Consider the following 23,709-nt stretch of genomic DNA (forward strand, 5'->3'; position numbering starts at 1 on the left):
GCCAAAGACTACTCCAGAGCAAGGCCCGAACTCTCTTCAATTCTGTGAAGGCTGAGAGAGGTAAGGAAGCTGCGGAAGAGAAGAATGAAGCTAGCAGAGGTTGGTTCATGAGGTTTAAGGAAAGAAGCATCTCCACAACATAAAAGTGCAAGGTGATGTGGCAAGTGCAGATGTAGAAGCTGCAGCAAGTTATCCAGAAGACCTAGCTAAGAATGAAGGTGCCTACACTAAACACCAGACTTTCAGTGTAGATGAAACAGCCTTATATTGGAAGAAGATGCCATCTAGGACTTCCACAGCTGAAGAAGAGAAGGCAATGCCTGACTTCAAAGTTTCAAAGGACAGGCTGACTCTCTTGGTAGGGGCTAACGCAACAGGTGGCTTGAAGTTGAAACCAATAGTCATTATCATTCCAAAAATCCTAGGGCCCTTAAGAATTATGCTAAATCTACTCTGCCTATGCTCTATAAATGAAACATCAAAGCCTAGATAATAGCAAGTCCGTTTACGACATGGTTTACTGAATATTTTAAGCCCACTGTTGAGAATCACTGCTCAGAAAAAAAAGATTCCATTCAAAATATTACTACTCATTGACAATGCACCTGGTCACCCAAGAACTCTGATAGAGATACACAAGATTAATGTTGTTTTCATGCCTGCTAACACAGCATCCTTCTGCAGCCCATAGATCAGGGAGTAATTTTGCCTTTTAAGTCTTGTTATTTAAGAAATACATTTTGGGAGTGCCTGAGGGGCTCAGTTGGTTAAGTGTCTGACTCTTGATTTTGGCTCAGGTCATGACCTCCGGGTCGTGAGATCGAGCCCCACATTGGTCTCTGCATTCAGCGTGGAGTCTTAAGATTCTCTCACTCTCCCTCTGCCCCCCCACTTGCTCGCTCTCTCTCTCGCTCTTGCTCTAGAAAGAAAGAAAGAAAGAAAGAAAGAAAGAAAGAAAGAAAGAAAGAAAGAAAGAAAGAAAGAAAGAAAGAAAGAAAGAAAGAAAAAGAGAAAAAGAAATACATTTTGTAAGACTATAACCACCATAGATAGTGATTCCTCTGATGGATCTGGACAAAGTAAATTGAAAACATTCTGCAAAGCATTTACCATTCGAGATACCAGTAAGAACATTCATGATTCATAGGAAGAGGTCAAAATATCAACCTTAATGGAAGTTAGGAAGAAGTTGATTCCAAACCTTATGGACGACTTTGAGGGATTCAAGACTTGAGTGGAGGAAGTAACTGCAGAAGTGGTGAAACTAGCTGGAGAACTAGAATTAGAAGTGGAACCTGGAGATGTGACTGAATTGCTGCCATCTCATGACCAAACTTTAATGGATAGAGAGTTGCTTCTTATGGATGAGCAAAGAAAGTGGTTTCTTGAGATGGAATCTACTCCTGGGGAAGATGCTGTGAAGACTGTTGAAATGACGGAAAGGATTTAGAATATGACATAAACTTAGGTGATAAAGCAGCAGCAGCGTTTGAGAGGATTGACTCCAAATTTGAAAGAAGTTCTAGGGTGTGCAAAATGTATCAAACAGCATCACATGATGTTCATGAAAGGAAGAGTCAATCAATGTAGCAAACTTCAATGTCTTATTTTAAGAAATTGCCTACCCTTATCATGGTGAGCATAGAGTAATGTATAAAATGTCAAATCACTCCGTTGTACGCCTGAAACAAATACAACGTTGTATGTCAACTATACTTCAATAAAAATAGCAAAAAATTGCCACACCTACCCCAAACTTCAGCAACCACCATCCTGACCAGTCAGCAGCCATTAACATCAGGGCAAGACCCTCCACCAGCAAAGATTATGACTCACTGAAAGCTCAGATGAGGGTTAGCATTTTTTAGCAATAGTGTTTTTTAATTAAGATACATATGGGGCGCCTGGGTGGCTCAGTCGGTTAAGAGTCTGCCTCTGGCTCAGGTCATGATCCCAGGGTCCTGGGATAGAGCCCCACATGGGGTTCCCTGCTCAGCGGGGAGCCTGCTTCTCCCTCTGCCTCTGCTGCTGCTCCCCCTGCTTGCTCTCTCTCCCTCTCTCTCTGTCAAATAAATAAATAAAATCTTTTAAAAAAAAAAGATATGTACATTTTTTAGACATAATGCTTTTTCACACGTAATGGTGAATGTGCCTGCCAGCAATTCCTGGCTGCCCCTTCTAAGAGGATTGCCCTCAGATGATGGGAGCCATCTCACCTGGAAGAGTTGCCCTCCCTCCCACTCCCAACAGCAGTCTGTAGTCAATTATTGATTGGGTAGGAGTACAAAAGTTCAGCCCACTTGGCCTCAGAGTGTCCACTAATGTTCCCGAGCTCCCCATGGATCAGGCCTGGATGGGTTCCAGCTGAGACCACATCCTTGCTTAGCTCCTTCCTCCAGCTTCCCTTCAGCTTCTCTCAGCTCCCTTATTCTGAGAGCCCTCTCTCAGTAAATCCTATATACAAGAATCCCCACCTTAGGCTCTACTTCTAGGAAACACGACATGTGATTGGCATATAACTATAAATGATAATATTAGAAAAGAAGAAAGGCTGAAAATTATTGAGCTTATCAGTCAACATTAAACGTGAGGGGAAAATAATAGAATAAATCTGGAAAGACAGAAGGAATGAAATAATAGAATTTGGGCATTAAGTACATATATAATATATATAAGATATGTATATATCATATATAAGAATATATTATATATACCATAAAAAGAATATATATAATATATAAGAAGGTACAACCTAACAATATTAAAAATGAAAAAAGAGGGCGCCTGGGTGGCTCAGTTGGTTAAGTGACTGCCTTCAGCTCAGGTCATGATCCTGGAGTCCTGGGATCGAGTCCCACATCAGGCTCCCTGCTCAGCAGGGAGTCTGCTTCTCCCTCTCACCCTCCTCCCTCTCACCCTCCTCCCTCTCATGCTCTCTATCTCTCATTCTCTCTCTCAAATAAATAAATAAAATCTAAAAAGAAAAATGAAAAAAGATGCATGATAATAGAAAATACAGAAATTTAAGCTATAAACAACTATACACTATGAAGTTTTTTGCTACTAAACTTAAAAACTTAGATGAAATGCATAACTTCATAGAAAATATGTCTATTCAAAACTGACTCAAGGAGAAATAGAAAAGATAAATTATTCCATAACCATTTGAAAAATTTAATCAAATGTTTGAAAACCTACCCCTTTAAAAAGGAGTTCTGATGGTTTTATAAGCAGTTTCTTCAAAGCGTTCAAGGAATAGATCATTCCAATCTCATGCAAACTGTTTCAGAAAATAAAAAAGAACATGTCCCAAATCATTTTATGAGGTTAGAAAAACCTTTCTGGGTTTGATACCCAAACTAAACAAAATGAGAAAGAAATATCACAGGCCAATATCGTTTATAAGCATAGATATAAATATTCAAAACATGGCACCTGGGTGGCTCAGTTGGTTAAGCGACTGCCTTCAGCTCAGGTCATGATCCCGGGGTCCTGGGATCGAGTCCCACATTGGGCTCCCGGCTCAGTGGGGAGACTGCTTCTCCCTCTGACCCCCTCCCCTCTCACACTGTTTCTCTCTCACTCACTCTCTAATAAATAAATAAATAAAATCTTTTAAAATAAATAAATAAATAATAAAAAATAAAAATTCTACAAAATTCTACAAACTATGTACAATAATGTATTTAAAGCAACAACACATTATACCCTCATTAGATTTACCTCCAGAATTCAGAAATAGTTCAACATTAAAATACATTATACACCTCACTATTAAATTTCAAAAATACACAAGATTACCTCAAATGGAAAAATATATTTTTTAAATCATGTCCATTAAAAATTAAAATTCTTAAGTATCTGGAAACAGAATGGAACTTCCTAAACCTAGTAAATGATGTCCACCAACATCGTTTTAAAAAAAAACATATGCAACTAATGAATCATTGAACACTACATCAAAAACTAATGATGTAATATATGTTGGCTAATTGAATTTAAATTAAAAAAAAAGAAAAAAACATACTTAAAGAGAAATGTTACATTTTTACACTTAAAATTCTATAATAAGACAAGGAGACCCACTGTCGTTTGCTTCTATTTGTACTGGAGTCCTGGCTAACCTTCTTCTTAAAGTTCAGGAAAACTAACTTGACATAAAAATAAGCAATAGAAAATTATCAAGGCCAAATCCTATATAATGTTATTATCAGAAAGGATGAGATAGGAGCAAAATAGCATCCCTACAGACAAGGAACATGAGTTAGAAAGATGTGCCCACAAAACAGATTCTAAAATGTAATTTTCTATACCGAAATGAGCTAAAAGATAATGAGATTCTATAAGATATGAAATAGCAACATAAATCAGAATAGAAAAAATTAGAAAGAAGGTGCTGCACTTAGAGAATTTTGAGTAAAATAATAAATCATTTCAGAAACGGAGACTAAGCTAAAGTGAACAGTCCTTTTAAGGGTAAAACCAGGGAATTGTATACCTCACCTCCATTTGTATTTCATAGGCCTGGATACATAGCTACATCCAGCTGCAGAGGAATCTGGGAAATGGGGCCCAGGCTGGTAACCAAGTGCCTAGCAAAAACTTTCACTGCTATAGAATAAAAAGAAAATAGAGAAGATGGGGTACATTTAGTAATCTTTCTAACAGTCCACCACTTTTGCCATGCAAACCCTTGTACCCACACATAGAAAATCTCTTGCCCCTCCCCAAGGGAGATGACCCCCAAATCCGACCCAATAAATGACTCCAGTTCAAAAGTCAGGATCTACCTTTGACTCAGGTCATGATCCCAGGGTCCTGGGATCTAGCCCCATGTCAGGCTTGCTGCTCAGCAGGGAGCCTGCTTCTCCCTCTCCCTCTGCTGCTCCCCCTGCTTGTGCTCTCTTGCTCTCTCTGCCAGGTTGTCCTCCGTGCTTCTTCTTCTTCTTTTTTTTTTTTTTAGAGAGAGGGAGAGCACGGTCAGGGGGAGGGGCAGAGAGGAAGGAGAGAGAGAATCTCTCTACGCTCAGCACAGAGCCCAATGAGAGGCTCTATCTCACGACCCTAAGATCATGACCTGAGCCGAAATCAGGAGTCAGACACTTAACTGACTGAGCCACCCAGGTGCCCCATCTGTGCTTTGGACCCACAGCTATAGATTGGAGGTTCCATGACCCCCTCCTTGGGTTTGATTAGTCAGCTAGAGTGGCTCACAGAACTCAGAGAAACATTTTACTTACTAGATTACCAGTTTATTATAAAAGGATGTAACTCAGGAACAACCAGATCGAAGAGATGCATGCATAGGACAAGGTATGGAGGAAAGAGCATGGAGCTTCCAAGCCTTCTTTGAGCATGAATTCTCCCAGCACCTCTGTGTGTTCACCAACCCAGAAGTTCTCCCAGCTCTGTCCTTTTGGGGTTTTATAGAGGCTTTGTTACATAGACCTGATTGAATAAATCATTGGCCACTGGTGATTGAACTCAATCTCCAACCCCTCTCCCCTCCCTGGAAGTACAGGGAGCAGGAACTGAACGTTCCAACCTTCCAATCTCATGGTTGGTTCCCTGGCAACCAGTTTCCATCCTTGGGCCTTTCCAAATGTCACTTCATTAACATAAACTCAGGTGAGATTGAAAAGGGTTTGTTACAAATATCAAGATACCTTTATTGCTCTTATCACTTAAGAAATCCCAAGGATTTTAGGAGCTTTGTGCCAGAAACCAGGGACAAAAGCTAAATATATATTTCTGAAGATAAATTACAAGATCACAGATATGAAAGCAACAGCTGTATTCTGATCTTTGCTGTTGGACAGATGCCCATTGTACAGCCAAGAACCCTTCCCATAAATGCTTGAGAAAGCCTTGGGATCCTGGCCTATCTCTTGCTTAGGATGTCTTTTACAAACTTCTCATAGATAGACCTCTTATAAACACCTTTTATAGGTATCTGGGATGGTCCACCTCCAGGATCCTCATGCTGGGGTCACCCCTCATGCCAGGTGACCCTTTGGGGAAGGATCTAAACAATCCTCTTTGCTTCTTATGTGTGTCCACATCTGGTACAAGAAGATTAGCCCCTTTGACCCACCACCTCTGGGGCTATATCTACTTCCCAAACACAATCACATTTCCATTTAGATCCCAGGTAGTCAGCTTTAGGCACAGTCCTTTCACAAATCAAATTTCTTGGGTGGTTCCAAGGCCAGTCTACTGCACCCTAACAAGTTCCAGGGGCATATATTAAGCTTTCTGAGTGATATCATTGAGGCTCCTCTCATTTGACCCTAGATAAGGGGGAAGCACCACTCTCCCTCATCACAAGGGAGATAGACCCCTAGCACAAGTGCCTGCAAAGAAATTCTAATTTTCTATACTCTCTCTCTCTCTCTCTCTGCCTCACCAACCTCTTTGATGGGCCAGCGTGGGGAGGGTCATCTAAGGTTCCCAAAGCTGGTGTTCGACACCTCTTCCCACATCCTGTGTAGGTGGTCTCACAGGACTTCCCTTTGGTACTGATGTTAGGATGGTGCCACCTATTCTCTCTGCTGAAATCAAGACACAAAGAGCCCGATCCTGCCATATGCATTAACATCCTGCCATATTTAAGGGTGACGTACAAGCCAGCAAATGTCTCCAGACCTCAAGGATATTTTTCAACTGGGAACATTAAGCTAAATTAAGCGCTTCCTCTGTGGGAGGGAATGTTGCGGGGAGGGGGGGGCACTTAATTCCAACTCTTTTTCATGAATGAAAAAATAAATAAATAAAAGGCATTCACCGGAAATATCCTCACAGCTCGGAAATTCCACGGTCAACTCAGCTCCCAGCACCACTTCCTGCTTCAGAAGGAAGATGGGTTCCGTTCCAGATATTCTGGGCCCAGCCTTGGCTGGCTTCCCTGGATGGTGTGTTTATTTGGTAGTTGCCACATTCCTCCTCCGCCCCCATGTCCCATTAGAGCTTCCTCTCCTCCCCAGCCAATTACTGAGGGACAGTGGAGAATGAGAGACCCTTTTCAAAGGGCTCTCCCTTCCTCCATCCATCCAGCCCCCACTCTCAGCTCCTCCCTATCACTCAAGGAGCAAACCTTATTGGCATCTGCCTGCCTTAGTTGTCCTTATCACTCCAGCCCCTGGAGCTCTTACTTTTCTGCTCTTATTGCTCCATGGAAACTGTTCTTCAATGATAACATCCTCAAAGGACCTTTGTACATCCTCGTCTGATTTACCCTCTTGGGATCATCCGACTCACTAGCCACTTCCTCCTTTCTTGACAGCATTCTTGGTTTCTTTGGTACCAGGGCCTGGCTTTTCTCTTCACCTTTCTAGCCACTCCTTTTCAGTCCCCTCCTTCTGACTCTTAAATGTGGCAGTTCCTCTGAGTGTGGGGCTCAGCCCGCCTCTCTCCAGACACACTCTCTTCCTAGGCGTGCTTCACTAGCCATGCGTTTGCTAAAGCCCCACCAATCTGTACCCGCAGTCTAGATGAGTCCCCTGACCTTTCATATAAACTCCCAACTATCAGATGTCTCCGCTTGGATGAGCCTCAGGAACTTCAAACAAAACACACGCGAAAGGAAGCTCATTTCCCCACCCACCCACCCATAAAATCCTATTTCTTTTTTTAAATTACCTGACTCATCAAAGGCACCATATCAGTCCAGCTGCTCAAGCCAGAAGTGTGGATGCTTGATCCAGTCTGACTTGTGTCTCTGCTCACCCTCCCGCATCTAGTCACAGCCAAACCCTGCCATGCGGACCTCTCCAACACCCTCGAATCCATCTACTCAGGTCAACACTGTGATTATCCCCTGGATGACTGTAATACTCCCAGATAGACCCTGTGCCTCCAGTTCTGTCCTTCTCTAATCCATTCTCTCTTCTGTAGCTCGTTCATCCAAACAGTATTTTTGACTAGGTGGGCAGAGAAATTTTTCTAACATGAGCATCTAACCAAGACACCTTCCCCCAATCCTGACCCATCCCTGGCTCCCCATCCTCCCATGGATCTTTCACGACTCAGCTCAGATGCCCTCAGCCTCTCTGAAATACCCTCTCTGACCACTCCCAGCCTCAGGGAGGCTCCTCTCCCGGACCTCCTCCACCAGCACCAAGTCCTAGTGCCTCCCACAGCACCCACAGCCCTCTGCCTAATTGCCTGTTTCCTGCCCGACATTCGGACCGCAGGCTCCCAGAGAGCAGGTCTGGATCTCGGGCTGAGTTGTTCTACTCGTGAACTGTTGAATGAAGAGTTGAATAACCAAACAGGGTATATTTGATAACGCCAGGGAAGGCTTCATGGAGGAGGTGGGGCTTGCAATAGACCCTGAATCTTCTGCCAATCTGGACAGGGAAGCAGTCCAGAGAAACATCCCATGGAGGCAAATGGCCTGGGGAGGGAGGGCTGACGGTCACTGAACCAGATTGTGGGACATTCCACACGAAACTGGCGCCTGGAGTCTTTGGAATCTTGATACGTAGATGATGTATTCAGACATGTTTAGAAGTGAAACACATCACAATTTACTTTCAAACCTTTCAGGAAAAAGTATCTATATATAAATAAAGCAAAGAGGAAAAAATATTCCCACTTTTGAACCTAGGTGGAAGGGTATATTGTGCTTTGGATGGGTGTTTGCTGTACTGTTCTTTGCATTTCTTTCTGTGTGCGGAGAGGTTTTCCTAAGACTGAGTTGAGGAAATAAAAGCTTTCCTCTGATAACAGGGGTAGGAAAGGAAGCTGGCACTCAAGGAAGAGAGGTGGGGGTGTTTATCATTATTCTGTGGTTTCATTTTTAATTGCTGTACATATAATTCGTCCTGGTTTTAGAAAGTCTCGAAAATGCAAATAAAAGCAAAGCCATGAATAGACAGCACCCAGAAGCACAGATCCCGGGGGGCTAAGGGGGCTGTAAGTGTTTTCCTATATTTCTGTCTGGTCTTTTTGTATTTTTATTTACCTAGATTCCCCTTCTCCCTCACCCCCCAGGCCTCTGGATGTTTGGGGCCAAGAGTACCCAGGTTTTGCTGTTTTTGCTCCCAACTCAGGATTTTAGACCCCTGGAGCACCAAAGCAAAGAGGTGCTGGAGCTCAGACAGGCCATGGCACTGTCCCATCCAGCAACACCTGCCATGCTCCCAGTGGCCTCCCACAGGGTAGCAGGTGAGAGCTGTGGCAGTCGTGAGGCCCCATGTGGAAAACTGACACAGAGGGCGCGACTGACACCCTGGGGTGGGGGGCCGGGGATGGGCGGTGATGGGGTCTCTGGCCTTGGTTACTATCTCTCTGTAATGGAACCCAAGCCCCAGGCTCACGCATGTAAATACACCTCTAAGTACACACGTGTAAACACACCTCTGCGCGCACGCACACACACGCATCTCTACACACACACGCATCTCTACACGCACGCACACGCACACACACACATCATCTGCTCTGATACCTGCCAGAAACTAAATCATGCCCTGCCTTTGGTTTTGTTTTTTTTTCCCTCATTAAAGACAAAGTAAACATTTTCCTCTCGCCCCTCTCAGGAAGGGCAGTTGGGGAGGAGAATAATCACATTTCTTTTTTTATTTCCCCGTGAAACACGTCCCTGTGATGTCTTGACCGAGAGCAGACAAGCTGATTCTTTGAGAGCAAGAGGAAAATGACCCCATCCCTGTGGTGCTCACCAGCACCTGAGATGCAGGGGCCTCCCCACCTTCCAGGACTGCAGAAGGCCCTCCTGACTGATTGGAACCAGCTTGCAGAGGACAGGAACCCAGCATAGTCATCTTGGTAGGCAGGGCCTTGGAGCCGGGCTTATTTTTATTTTTCCAAAGCAAGTCAAACGACATTTTCTTTTTACACCAGGGTGTTGTGCGGTAATTCCTACCTGTTGCACCAACCACAGCTCTAGGCATTTGGGATAAGCAGCAACTTGGAGCAATTAAAGTCTAACAATGAAAGCCTTGACCTAATTCGCAGAGGGAATCTGGAGAGTAATTCACACCAGGACGTCCCACCTTGAGACAAGGGGCCAGGCTGAGACACCCCAACCATCCGTGACTGGTTGTGGCCCACTGGTGGGCAGGGGACGCGGGTTTGTACATAATCTCGCAGGCATTTCTGGGCATAGAGATTGAGCACAGGGCAGTGCTCAAGCGAAGAAGGGTCAGCTGGAGGTTGTTAGCAGCCAACACTCACTCCCAGGAGCCGGGGGTCGGGCGCGGAATGGGGTACCTGCCACTCCAGGAGATTAGGCAGGTACCAGAGCATCCCCTCCTGCCCCTGTGTACCAGCAACAGCTGCATGCTGTTCTCACAGCGGCTCCACGGGGTTCTCACACTTGAACGAGCATCCCCTGCGGGGACTCCTTCAAACACACATTGCTGGGCCCCAGCCCAGGTCTGGTGCCGGACCTGAGAATGTGCATTTCTAACAAGTCCCCTGGTGATGCTCACACTGCTGGTCTGAAATCCATTCTTTGAGAAGCACAGCTCTAAGCATTCGGGACAAGAAATTCCAAGCGATTAAAGGCTGAGTTATGAGAGCAGATGGGCTTTCCTGATAAAATGGTCATTAACATCATGTGCTCAGCTCCCTGCGCAACACCAATTTGAGGGAAGCACAAAGAGAAGGAGGGAGAGGCCCAGAGAGGAGAAGGCTTAGTTGCCACAGCATGAGGCTCTCACCCTGGCTGGGAGCCTGAGCTTTCTAAATGAAGAATGGGGGCAGGAAGGCCCTGGCTCCTCTCCTGGAGGCCACAAGGACTTGGGTTCTGAGAGCCAGCTGAGTCGTCTCTGCTCCCGGCCTTCACACACCCCCAACGGCTCCCAGGGAATGATGCTCACCCCCTGTGGCAAAGCAGGGCAAGGAGATCTCCCCACAGCTACGCAGGAGAAGCCAGGGCCCGAGAGCAGAAGGGACATGTCCATTGATCCAGCTCGCTGGAAGCAAATCCACGTTTGATCCCAGGCCTCCCAAGTGACTCTCCCAAGCAAAGAGAGGCCTCTTGGGCGTGCGGTTCTGTCCTGATCCCTCTCACACTCAACGGCAGGCCAGAGGAGCAAAGCATCCATGGCTCCCAATCCAGCCAGGGCTCTTGCCTTTGCAGGGTCTGGGGAGCTGTCTCTACATTCTCACCCCAAACACTTCAGACGCCAAAGGCGTGGGGTTTTCCCCACTGCAAAGCAGTTCATTTCGCCTGTGGCCACCAACTGGGTTGTCCTACGATTTAACTCCCTTCTGATTCCTGGAGGTAGCATCAGACCCCACAGGTAAAAACTACCCCCCACTTCAGAATGTAAATTGATGCAGCCACTGTGGAAAACAGGATGGAGATTCCTCAAAAAATTTAAAAGGGGGGCGCCTGGGTGGCTCAGTTGGTTAAGCGATTGCCTTCGGCTCAGGTCATGATCCTGGAGTCCCAGGATCGAGTTCCGCATCGGGCTCCCTGCTCAGCGAGGAGTCTGCTTCTCCCTCTGACCCTCTCCCCCTCATGCTCTCTCTCTCCCTCATTCTCTCTCAAATAAATTTAAAAAAATTAAAAAAAAAAAATTTTTAAGGGGACTATCAGCTGATCCAGCAATCCCACTTCTGGAGAAGTATCCGAAGGAAATGAAAATAGGATCTCCAAGAGATTCTCTGCACCCCTGATTTCACTACAGCATTATTCACAAGAGCCGAGACATGGAAACAATGGGAGTGTCTGTCAACAGGTGAATGGATAAAGAAGATCCGTAGGGTGTGTGCGTGTGTGTGTGTGTGTGTAAAATGGAATATTGCTCAGGCAGGAGAAAGAAGGAAATCCTGCCATTTGCAACAACTTGGATAAAACTTGAGGGCATTATGCTAAGTGAAATAAGCCATACAAAAGCAAATACTGTTGATCTCACTTATGTTGCTAAGAAAGTAAACCTTAGGGGTGCCTGGGTGGCTCAGTCATTCAGCGTCTGCCTTTGGCTCAGGTCATGATCCCAGGGTCCTGGGATTGAGCCCCGCATCGGGCTCCCTGCTCCACGGCAAGCCTGCTTCTCCCTCTCCCACTCCCCCTGCTTGTGTTCCCTCTCTCGCTGTGTCTCTCTCTGTCAAATAAATAAAATCTTTTAAAAAAAAAAAAAAGTAAACCTTAAATGTCCTGATCACAAAAAAAGAAATGATAATTCTGTAGTAAGATGGAAGTGGAAACCAAAGCTAGGGTGGTAATAATCATTTTTGCTATATATGAGTGTATCAAATCAACACATTGTACACCACTTAAACTCAAACGATGTTGTATGTCAATTACATCCCAATAAAGCTAGGGACAAATAGACTGCTCCTCACCTCAAGTGCCAATCGCAAGTCCAGGACACCCATAGAATGACCAGCTGTAAATCAGGGCTTCCCGCAACCCCCTCCTCAGCTCCTGTAATTTGCTAGGATGCCTCACAGACTCAGGGAAATATTTACTTATACTTACATTACCAGGTTAATAGAAAGGATACAGATTAGCAACCAGATGAAGAGGTTCATAGGAGTTTGGGAAGGGTTCCCCCACCCCATCCAGAAGCTACATAGGGACCTGACCCTAAATCACCTCATTAGCATAAATTCAAGTGTGATCAGTAGGACTCATTATGAATAACAAAAGACACTCCTATCACCTAAGAAATTCCAAGGGTTTTGAGATGCTCTGTGCCAAGAATGGAGACAAAGACCAAATACATGTATTTCTTATTATTACACTCCACATAAACTGGCTTTAAGCAAAAAGGGAATTCATTGGCTCATGTAACTGAAAGGTTCCAGGGGAACCAGCTTCAGGAATGTCTTAATCAGGGCTCAATGCACATCTGCCTCTCAGCCCTGCCTTCTTCCTGTTTGGCCCCTCTGCTGGATTTAAGGTCAGGAGCTCCAGACCTCACTACCTCTCAGCAGGTCCAGGCAAGAAAGAATCTCATCCTTGTGATGAAGGTCCTGTGATCAGCTTTGATTAAGCCTGACTGGCTGACTGGTTTAGATCAAAGGTAAGCGAGGGGAGTGATAGGAAGAGAAGAGAAATTGAAGGGAGAAGAGGAATACCAGAAAAGGGAGAGCCCTTCAGCAAGGGCTGTTTACACGTCTGCCTGCCTGGCTATCTGGTCACCTGGTTGCCTAGTTATCTGATCCTCTGCTTGTCTGATTACCTGGTCACCTGATCAAAGAGGATCTCGCTGGGGCTGAGGCGCCGATTGAGGAAACCCACTTGCCTCCCTCAGGCCCTGAAGCTGAAGAAGGAACGACATGACTTCTAGGTCCCTGGTTCCCAATTAGCTAAAGATGGAAGCTCTGGTGGACATCTTTGGGAAAACATGAGGGAGGGTCCCCACTTCTGCAAGAAGCCAGGGAGTAGGCCCTGACCAGAGTTCCTGGATCCTCAGCCCCTGACCTGGCTGTCCCAAGGGACTGGGAGCTACAAAGATAGATTTGGGAGTACGACAGAGAACAAAGATCCTTGTACCAGTCAGGGTCCCAGAAGGAAATAGATGCAAATTCAAATCAGGAAAATCCTGGGAGAGTTTGATAAAGGCACTATTTACAGAGAGGCTTGGGCAGGGTATTAGGACATCTCAGCCAGGGCCGGGGGGGGGGGGGGCAGTAGTGACGACTGGACTCCGTGACCAGCCCAGGGTCTGGCGAGCCAAGGCGAAGGAGCTATCAGCTAGGAGAGTCAGACCCTAGAGGCAGGGCTGGCTCTGTGCCTGACCAGGAGCTGTGACCTGGGACAGGGACCCAGCCAGGATAGGAGGTTCTGGGAGAGAGCTAGTGGAATAAATGCCCACCCCTCTCATTCCTCCCTCCCTCCAATTTCCTGCTCCTGCTCCCATTGGCCACGCTCCAGCTTGGAACACTGGTTCCAAGTATCTCTGAGACAACAGATATCCTAAGCTGGGGAAGGGGTACATTTTGACTCTGTGTCCTTGTATCATCTCTGAGCAGCTCCAGGGCCACTCCTTGGTGCGCGGGGAGTTCTGACAAACTGGATCATGCCGACAGATAAGGATCACAGTCGGAGTCGGGCTTCAGGCCAGCGCCACCGGTGCTACCACGAGGGGCCCCACGCTTGGCTCACTGCTCCGTTGTCACTGTCTGGCAATTCTGCATAATTTCATCATAACCTGCATTTTTCATGTTGCCCAGAGCTCCACAGATTGCGTCGCTGGTCCTGACTACAGTTTGGTAACTTTTGCCAAGCCTACCTGGACGAGGGCGATGCTCCGCCCCAGACCTCCGGCAGAGACAGCCCGGGGAGGGGCAAGACTTCAGCTGTGGGGTGGGGAGCGTGCCTTTGGAGTCCCTGACAGCCAGTCCTGTAGATGAAAGCCTACCGCTTCCCGGGGCAGGACCAGCCCCACGCAGAAGACCACACAGAGACCAAGGGCAAACCAGCCCCAGGAGGCAGCCACAAGGGACAGCGGGGTCCCAGTGACACTAACTGTCGGACAAGGCCTGTGCCTCCGGCCCCGGCAGGCTGCAGGCTGAGGGGCTGTCATCTCCAGGTCCCCAGCCCGAGTCGGTCCACACAGCAGCAGCTACCCTGCCAAGGTGCCAGGGTCATCCGGCAGTCCCGGGCGCCTGGTGTCCTCTTACACCCTATGACTCAACTGGGGCATCTTAGATGTCTGAGAGGGTGGGGGGAGCCGGAGCCAGCCCGTGTGGCCCCAAGGCAACAGGCCAGGAGTGGTGGGGCAGGAAGCCACCAGGGCGCCAGGCCCCTTCAGGTATCCTCCATCCCTCATCCCTTGCCGGATATTCTGACACAGCCACTCCTGTGGGTAGGGGTAGTCACAGAGATGGGCAAGAGAAGGGCGAGCGCTAGGTCTACACCCCGATGGCAGAAGTCTGAGGACCCCCTCTCTGTGGGGCACTAGAGATAGGCACTCTTATTATCCCCGTTGCACAGAGTTCTATACACACGGGGCCGTAGCAACCAGAGGAAGCCCCAGGCCAAAAGATGGAGGTGCCGTTGAGGAGATGGGCGGAGCTCAACAGCATCCACTGGCCCCGTTGAGGGTGTGGGCATGAGCACCCCGACTGTGCGTCGTGCTAGGCAGTGCAGAAGGGGAAGCGGGGTTGCCGCCGGCTGAGTCCCTACTGTATGCGAGACCCTGGGCTAAAAGCCCCTTGTCAACAAGCTCTCTCTCCTCATAACCCATGAGAAAAACTCCTACTAATTGCCCCCATTTCAGGGATGAGGAACCCGAGGCTCAGAATGATGGGTTTTTTGCCCAAGTCACGCCCAGAGGGCAAATGGCAGAGCTGAAATTCAAATCCAGGTCAGTCTGACTCCAGGGAACGTAGAAAGAGCACGTGGGGACATGCAAGATGCAGGAGGCAGGAGATGCTGCTGGAGACGGCCTTTCTTGCCGTAGGGAGCGGCTGAAGATTTCTGAACCAGTAACACAATCGGGTTTGGGGTCTCAAGAGGTCCCTCAAGCGCTGTGGGGTATGCAGAGGGGTTTGGGGCCAGACTGGAGGCAGAAAGGGCCACGAAAGGCTTTTGCATTTGTGGGTGCTTGGCATAGCCCATGCCTACCAGTGGTCCTGTACTGCCCCAAGGTGGTAGCCCAGCAGAACTGCTTCCTTTGCCTTCCTCGCAAGTTCCCAAGTGATGCTGATGGTCTGGAGACCACACTTTGACAACCACAGGCTTAGCTGTTTTCAAGGCGCCCACTGGTCAAGCTGTCCTGCGGGGAGAAGGGGATTAAAGAGGATCCTGACCTTTAAGAACTGTGACCTTAGGGACGCCTGGGTGGCTCAATCGGTTAAATGTCTGCCTTCGGCTCAGGTCATGATCTCAGGGTCCTGGGATCGAGCCGCATTGGGCTCCCTGCTCAGCCGGGAATGTGCTTCTCCCTCTCCCTCTGCCCCTCCTCCACGCTTGTGCTCTGTGTGTGTGTGTCTCAAATAAATAAATAAAATCTTAAAAAAAAAAAAAAAGACCTGTGACCTGAGATGGGAGACACCAGAAGCAGGTGAAGAGGGCTTCTGAGAGTGCTGGGCTCAGAGAACAGCTAGGACTCAAAGGATCCCACTCCTGGAGGAGGCAGGAGCTTCAGGAAATCCATGAAATGGCTGCCTCATTTTCCTATGTCCTCTTTAATAATAGAAAAACATTTTTTATCGCTGTTCTAAACACTTTACATGTCCTAGTTCAATTAATCCTCACAAATCTGTGAAGTAAATTCTCTCATTAGTCTCCTGTATGGGTTGAGTTGTAGCCCCCCAAAATTCATATTTGATGTCCTAACTGCCAAAACCTCACCGTGTGGCTGCATTTGGAGATATGTCTTTAAAGACGTAACTAAGTTAGAATGAGGTCATTTGAGTGGGCCCGAAGCCAGTGTAACTGGTATCCTTATAAGAGGAGGAAATTAGAATACGGTCACAGATGGAGGGAGGACCATCTACAAGCCAAGCAGAGGCCTGGGAAGAAGCCAAGCCTGCCAAAACCTTAATCTCAGACCCAGAACTGCGAGAAAATAAATTTCTGTTGTCTAAGCCAACCAGCTTGTGATACTTTGTTATGGCAGCCCTTGCAGACTAATGCACTTTCATTGTACAGATAAGGAAACTGAGGCACACCAAGGTTAATTAATGTGCCAACAGCTACCTGAGCCCAAGTAGTCTGGCTCCCAGCCATGTTCTTTTCTTTCCAAGCCACGAGGCACTATGCTCCCTTGCCCTCATCCCCTCCCCCAACTACAGAGTGGACATTTTTGCAACTCTCATTGGACTATTAAGATTGTCACCTAAAACCCATCTCCTTGCCACGCTCCTCCCACTTCCATCCCTTCTTCCCCACTGCAGCATACCAGCCCCCTTCACCCCAGGGACTTTTCTCTGGCCCAAATCAATATTGTCCATGCTCTGTCTAAAGCCCTTGATGGCTCCCCATGCCTTTGGGAAGCAGCTTTTCAAAGCCAGTTGCACCCATCATGACACACCACCCCGCAATACTTCAACACCTGCTGTCTCGCCTGAGAGGCAGGATGGACCCCAACAACTGGCACACCAAGTGGGTGTTTAGGGGATGACCACAACCACTGGAGGTCTCTCTTTTCTCTTGCTTTGGCTTATCAACTGGTTCGGCTCCCTGCTTGTGTTTTGAGATGTGCTGCTTTGTCCTGCATTTGCTGAATCCTACTGAGCATCAATAATAGACTTTTCCAGCCAACGTTGGAATTTTCAATAGTTGGCATTTAGGAACAGGAGTGTTATATAGGAGCCCTCCTTAACGTGGCATGGACCTACCTATATGTCTCATTGCATCGTGTTTCAATTTCAGCATAAGCCATGACTGATGCCAGGCTCAGAGGAACGACTCTTACTCTGTGACCATCAGGTGTGTGACTGATGCCCCCACGTGGCAGGAAGCAGTCATCGTGGGGCCTGCTGAGATTCACACTTCTAAAAAGCGATGGCTCCGCTGAACCCTATGAGCCTTAAAGGGAGAAGACACCATGGCCGCCCCCCCATGGTAGAGACCCAAGGCTGTTCCTTCAAAACACATGCTTTACCTCCTTCTTCACCTAACATAGCCCTGCCACCTTGGAACTCACCTACAATGTCCTTTTTTTTTTTTTAAGATTTTATTTATTTGAGAAAGAGAGAGAACAAAAGCAGGGGGAGGGGCAGAAGGAGAGGGAGAAGCAGGCTCCCCGCTGAGCAGGGAGCCCGATACGGGGCTCAATTCCAGGACCCCGGGATCATGATGCGAGCCAAAGGTAGATGCTCAACCGACTGAGCCACCCAGGCGCCCCCACAATGCCCTTCTTAATGACTTCTTTCACCCAGCATAATTATTCTGAGACTCATCTATGTTGTTGCAGGTATCAATGATTTACTTTTATTCCTACGCAGTGTTTCCTACCTTAATTTCTTTACCCATTCATCTGTTGATGAATATTTGGGTTGTTTACAATTTTTGACTATTACAAACAAAGTTGCTATGAACCCTCACGTACAGTCTTTGTATGAACATTTTCTTTCTCTCGGGTAAATGAAATGGCTTGGTCATGATAGGTGTATGTTTACTTTTTAAGGAATGCCAAACTCTTTTTCAAAATGGCTGTACCACTTTCATTCCCAACAGTACTGAGTGAGAGTTCCAGTTGACCCTCACCCTCAGCGACACTTGTTGTGGTCTTTCTCTTTATTTCATTTATTCTAGTAGGTGTGTAGCAAGATTTCACCGTGGTTTAATTTACATTTCCCTGATGACTAGCTAGGTTGAATGTCGAACATCCTTTTGTGCATTTATTTGCTATCTGTATCCCTTCTTTGATGGTCAGTTCAAATCTTTTCCCATAGTTTGTTGAGTTGTTGGTTTTCTTATTATTGACTTTTAAGAGTTCTTTATATATTCTGAATACAAGTAAGGTATCTTGATAATCTACACCTACACTGGCCAATATGGTAGAGCCCAGCCATAGGCAGCTATTGGGCACTTGAAATGTGGCTGGTCTGAATTGAGATTTGTTATAAGTATAAACTGTACAGCAGATTTTGAAGATTTAGTGCCCCCAAATTGTAAAATAACTCATTAATTTGTATATTGATTTCATGTCACAGTAATAATGTTTTGAATATCTTGGGTTAAATAAAATATATTATCACAAGTTATTTCATCTCTTTATGTTTTTAACGTGGCTACTAGAAGACTTAGAATTATACAAATGACTCATATTATTATACTTCTGTAGTACAGCACTTTGAACCAATTATAACAATATTATTCTGTATTAGGGTTCTCCATGGAAATAGAACCAATAGGATTGACTGATTGATTGATTATAAGGAATTGGCTCATGTGATTACGGAAGAAAGCAAGTCCCAAGTACTACAGGGTGAGTCAGCAAGCTGGAGATCCAAGAGAGCCGGTGGTTTTGTTCTAGTCCGAGTCCAAAGGCCTGATAACCAGGATTGTGCTGGTGTGGTTCCCATCCAAAGGCTGGCAGGCTCCAGACCCAAGACGAGCTGATGTCTCGGTTCAAACCTGAAAGCAGGAAAAGGTCAATGTCCCAGTTGGAAAGCAGTCAGCTAGGAAGAGCTCTCTCTTACTTGGGAGAGAGTTAGCCTTTCTGTTCTATTCAGATCTTCAACAGAGTGAAACCTATATTAGGGAGGGCAATGTGTTCCACTGAGTCAACGAAATTTTTTTTTATCTTTTTCTATTTTTTTTCTATTTCAACCAATTTAAATGTTAATCTCATCCAAAAAAAAAAACCCTCACAGAAGCACCTAGAATAATATTTGACCAAAATATCTGGGTACCCCATGGCCCAGTCAAGTTGACATATAAAGTTAAGTATCAGATGATCCATTTTCCAGCCTCCCTCGAAGCTAGAACCAGTGACCCAGTTATGGGTGATGAGATGTGAAGGGAAATCTGCTTAGGGAGTCCTAGGAAAACTTTCGCTCCCCTAGAAGGAGACATGATTAGCACCTTCTTTGTGTCTCCCCAGCTTACATGTAGATGTGATGCCTACATCTGGATAGTCATCTTGTAACAAATGAGGGGAGAAACATCAACGTGCTAAGGATAATGAAACAGAAGTATGGAAAGAGCCTGGGTGCCCAATGGTATTTTGGGTCACTAAAACAATACCAGCAATCAGCTTGCCTTTGGATTTCTTCTTAGGTGGTTAAAATAAGCCCCTATTTATTAAGTTCACTGTCATATTTTGTTGTTCTTACTTGCAGCCAAACATATTCCTAACTAGTGTTGGAAGAATAGTAGGCACTATTTTAGGCATTAGGGATTACAACAGTAAATAATGCCCTTGGGGTGGGAAGACTCATTTTATTTATTTATTTTTAAAGATTTTATTTCTTCTTTTTTTTTTTTTTTACTTTTTTTTTATTCTTATGTTAATCCCCACACATTACAACATTAGTTTTAGATGAAGTGTTCCAAGATTTTATTTCTTCTTAACGACTGAGCCACCCAGGCGCCCTGGGTCACACATTCTTCTTATGGCAAGTGGAGAGAATCAGACCAGCTCCTGTATCTGAGGTCGTTGGTGGATTTAGTGTACTTACAGATTTTTTTTTTTGAAGACTGATTTATTTTAGAGAGAGTGCATGTGCATGAATGGGGGGAGAGGCAGAAGGAGAGAATCTTCAAGCTCACTCCCCGCTGAGTGTGGATCCCCTCCGGGCTGGAGAGAGAGAGCTAGAGAGAGTATGAGCAGAGGGAGAAGCAGACTCCCTGCTGAGCAGGGAGCCTGATACAGAGCACGATCCCAGAACCCTGAGATCATGACCTGAGCCCAAGGTAGACACTTAACTGATTGAGCCATGCAGGCAGCCCGGGAAGACTCATTTTAAAGGAGAGAGGGGGGAAAGGGTCAACATGTAAACAAGATAATGTAAGACTATCCATGTCTTACATTAATGTAAAGCCAAGATAATGTGGTAATTACTATGAAGGAAATAAACAAATAGAGGGAAACTGGGTATAGCTCCTTTGTGATATGATAGTTAAACTAAGCTATAAAGAACTGAAAAGGAGCTGGTCTCACACACACACACACACACACACACACACACACGTGAGCAAAGGATTTTCCAGGCAGAGGGACTAGCAGGTGAAAACACTCTGAGATGGAAAAGAGCTGGTGAAGGAACTGAAGGAAGGCATGGGGCCAGAGGAAGCAATGAAGAGAGTATAAGGGTGAGGCTGAAGAAAGAGGCAAACTCCAGATCCTGAAGGGTTTGAGGGGGCCACAGAACATAATTGGGACTTTAGGTGCAATGGGAAAGTCTTGAAGGCTTTTGTGTCATACCCACATGATGTTAAGAGAATTCTAGTTGCAATGTGCAATGTGGAAGCTGGAAGACCAGTAGGAAGAGGTTGCAGTACATGGAAGAAATAAAATAGATAATCCCATAGAAAGTTACATAGCTAAGACGGGACATATGATGGAAATTCATAGGCAACAAGATCGGTGTGGCTTGAGACACCAAAGCTCTCCCAAATCTGTCATTACACTGGGATGCCTGGGTAGCTCAGTCAGTTAAGCTCAGACTCTTGATTTCCGCCCAGGTCATGATCTCAGGGTGATGAGATCCAGCCCGGAGGGGATCCACACTCAGCGGGGAGTGAGCTTGAAGATTCTCTCCTTCTGCCTCTCCCCCCATTCATGCACATGCGCTCTCTCTAAAATAAATCAATCTTTAAAAAAAAAAATCTGTAAGTACACTAAATCCACCAACGACCTCAGATACAGGAGCTGGTCTGATTCTCTCCACTTGCCATAAGAAGAATGTGTGACCCAGGGCGCCTGGGTGGCTCAGTCGTTAAGCGTCTGCCTTCCGTTCGGGTCATGATCCCAGGGTCCTGGGATCGAGCCCCATATCGGGCTCCCTGCTCAGCGGGGAGCCTGCTTCTCCCTTTCCCACTCCCCCTGCTTGTGTTCCCTCTCTCCTGTGTCTCTCTCTGTCAAATAAATAAATAAAATCTTAAAAAAAAAAAAAGAAGAAGAAGAATCTGTGACCCAAAGAGGTGATCCCTGGCTGAAGGCCACAGAAATCACTCACAGAATCAATCAGCTCCTTACCCACCCCACCCCCCCCCCGGCTTCCATGTCTGGCCCTCATGAACCCCAAGGTTTTCTGAGCCAAATTACTATGCATTCCCCCAAAAAACCTACCAAGTCCTTTGCTGGGAAAACTACCCTCAACTTTGCCAGCTACAAGTGTTTACCCAACCCCAATCCGAGCTCTCCTCGGTCCCAATGTTCCACTTTTAGAAAAACAAGTAGGCGGGGGGGGGGGGGGGGGGGGGGGGGGGGGCGGTGGACACGGGACACGATTTGGGAGTCACCAAAGTTCTCACTAGATCCACGAGGGGGCAAAAGAGAGCCAACGGCCGGGCTGCCATCCTTTCTCTGGCTCCCAGCCCGGGGAAGAAGAGGAATACAGAGAGGCGAAGAGGCCCAACTTTGGGCTGGGCTGGGTAGGCAGGGGCCGAGGGAAGGGGAGGCCCCAGGAGTCCGTCAACTGCTCCCCTTGCCCTCCTATCCACGGTGGGAAGGACCTCTGCCACCCCCACCCCCACCCCCCACCCCCCCGCTAAGCACAGCGCGGTTTGGGCTGGAGTGAGTCTAGCCTCGGCGGTAAGACTCACCTGGAGAAGGGGCGGGGCTTGTACGTCTCAGTCAGCCATTGGCTGCGGGCTGCTGGGGGTGGGGACACAGCCTACCAAGCGCTGAGCTCCGTTTGCGCTAATTCTCTAGCGAAGAAGGCCGCGGTGACCCAGCGGCTGCGGGGGGTGCACCAGCCTGTAAAGGGATCTGGGGGAGGTACCAACAAGCAGCCACTTAAGTCCCCTCTCCGGTTTACTCCTGTCCCCTTCCAGCCTCTCTCGCTCTTTCCAGGGTAGGAACAGGGGAGCCTATCCTCCTGCGGACGCAGACACTGGGAGAGAGTTTTCATAGCAGCTGGACAAAGTGTGAGAGTCTAATGGGTCCTGAGGCCCGGCCTCCCGCAATGGATCCTCTTGCCAAGCCCAGGGGAATCTCTCTTGCACAACATTTGCCCGTCTCCTATTTCCTGCCTGACTACAGAGGGATTAGGTCATACTTTTAGCTTTTGACCTATTTCTTTTTCTCCAGAGGACCAGGCTAACTTTTTCCTCTTTATGCCTTTGGGGGGAAAAAAAAAAAAGTCCCATCCTCACCACTTTATCAGTTAAACCAAAGGGGGTTTGTGACTCTTAACTAAAAAAATGCTTACTACAGCAGGAATACCGCATACCAGCTAAGATACCCACCCAGCCAGCCCCTGGTGGCTTCGGGAGCCCGCTAAGCACCCTAAAGTTTGAGAAAACGAATGTCCAGCATCTCAATCTCCTGCCTGTGACTGAGGAAATCCCCACTGACTGGGTCAGCACAGAAATTACATGAGATTTTTTTCACTCTCATTTCCAAAACTGGGGGCTTTAGCCGAGAAGGTGTTTCCACCCAGGTCTTTGAGTCTGTAGCAAATGATGTGACACCCCCCACCACCAGATGCTCCAGCAGTGTGGTTTTGATGGTGGTGCTGGCTACCCAGCCCCCACCCCTTGTGCCTGTGTGATCTCTGGGTCTAGTTGTCCAGGGGTCCTGTGAGCTAACCGATACCCTTTGATTAGGCTTCTTTTCTCCTCTAGTCACAGCCCGTGGCTGCTGCTTACAGCTCTGACCTGACCGATGCAGGGTCTTTGGAGGGTTGGGGCAAGGAAAGGTGATAGGATCTTGATTTGATCTGACTTGCACTTTGAAGAAATCCAAGCACAGTGAGGACAAAATGTGAGTAAACCAGTTAGACCGACAGCCCAGTTAGGGCTCCTCAGGTTGGGGTGGTGGCTGTGGGAGAAGCTGAATGGAGCTTTAGAGGTGAAATTGAATTGCCTCGGTGATGTAGCGCATGTTGGAGAAGTAAAAAGGAGGCGTCACGATGACACCCAGGTTTCTGTCTTTTGTAAATGGATGGTGTGGTAGATTAATGGCAGAAGTGGTCCCATTTCTCCCCCCTCCCATCAATGTGACTTTGTAGCTCCTCCCATGAAGGGGCAGAGTCTATTTCCAAACCCCTTTAAGCAAGGCTTAGCCTTGAGACTTGTTTGTCCAAAAGAGTGTGGTGGAAGTGACAGTTTATCAGTTCCAAGTCATGACTCCATGAGGCCTTGCATATTTTCACTTGCTTTCC

The 23,709-nt window shown here is 46.9% G+C and overlaps 1 long non-coding RNA gene across 1 annotated transcript; it reads right to left on the reverse strand.

Moving 5' to 3' along the window:
• Nucleotides 1-18,636: 18,636 nt before the first annotated feature.
• On the reverse strand, nt 18,637-22,337 carry LOC118011100. Its single transcript, XR_004679410.1, has 2 exons — nt 22,148-22,337; nt 18,637-19,012 (listed from the first exon to the last, which is right to left on the reverse strand). It is a non-coding gene; the product is annotated as an uncharacterized LOC118011100 (long non-coding RNA).
• Nucleotides 22,338-23,709: the final 1,372 nt, after the last annotated feature.

Source organism: Mirounga leonina, unplaced genomic scaffold (genome assembly GCF_011800145.1).
Source record: "Mirounga leonina isolate KUSES-001 unplaced genomic scaffold, KU_Mleo_1.0 Mir_150, whole genome shotgun sequence".
Lineage (NCBI taxonomy): Eukaryota > Metazoa > Chordata > Mammalia > Carnivora > Phocidae > Mirounga > Mirounga leonina.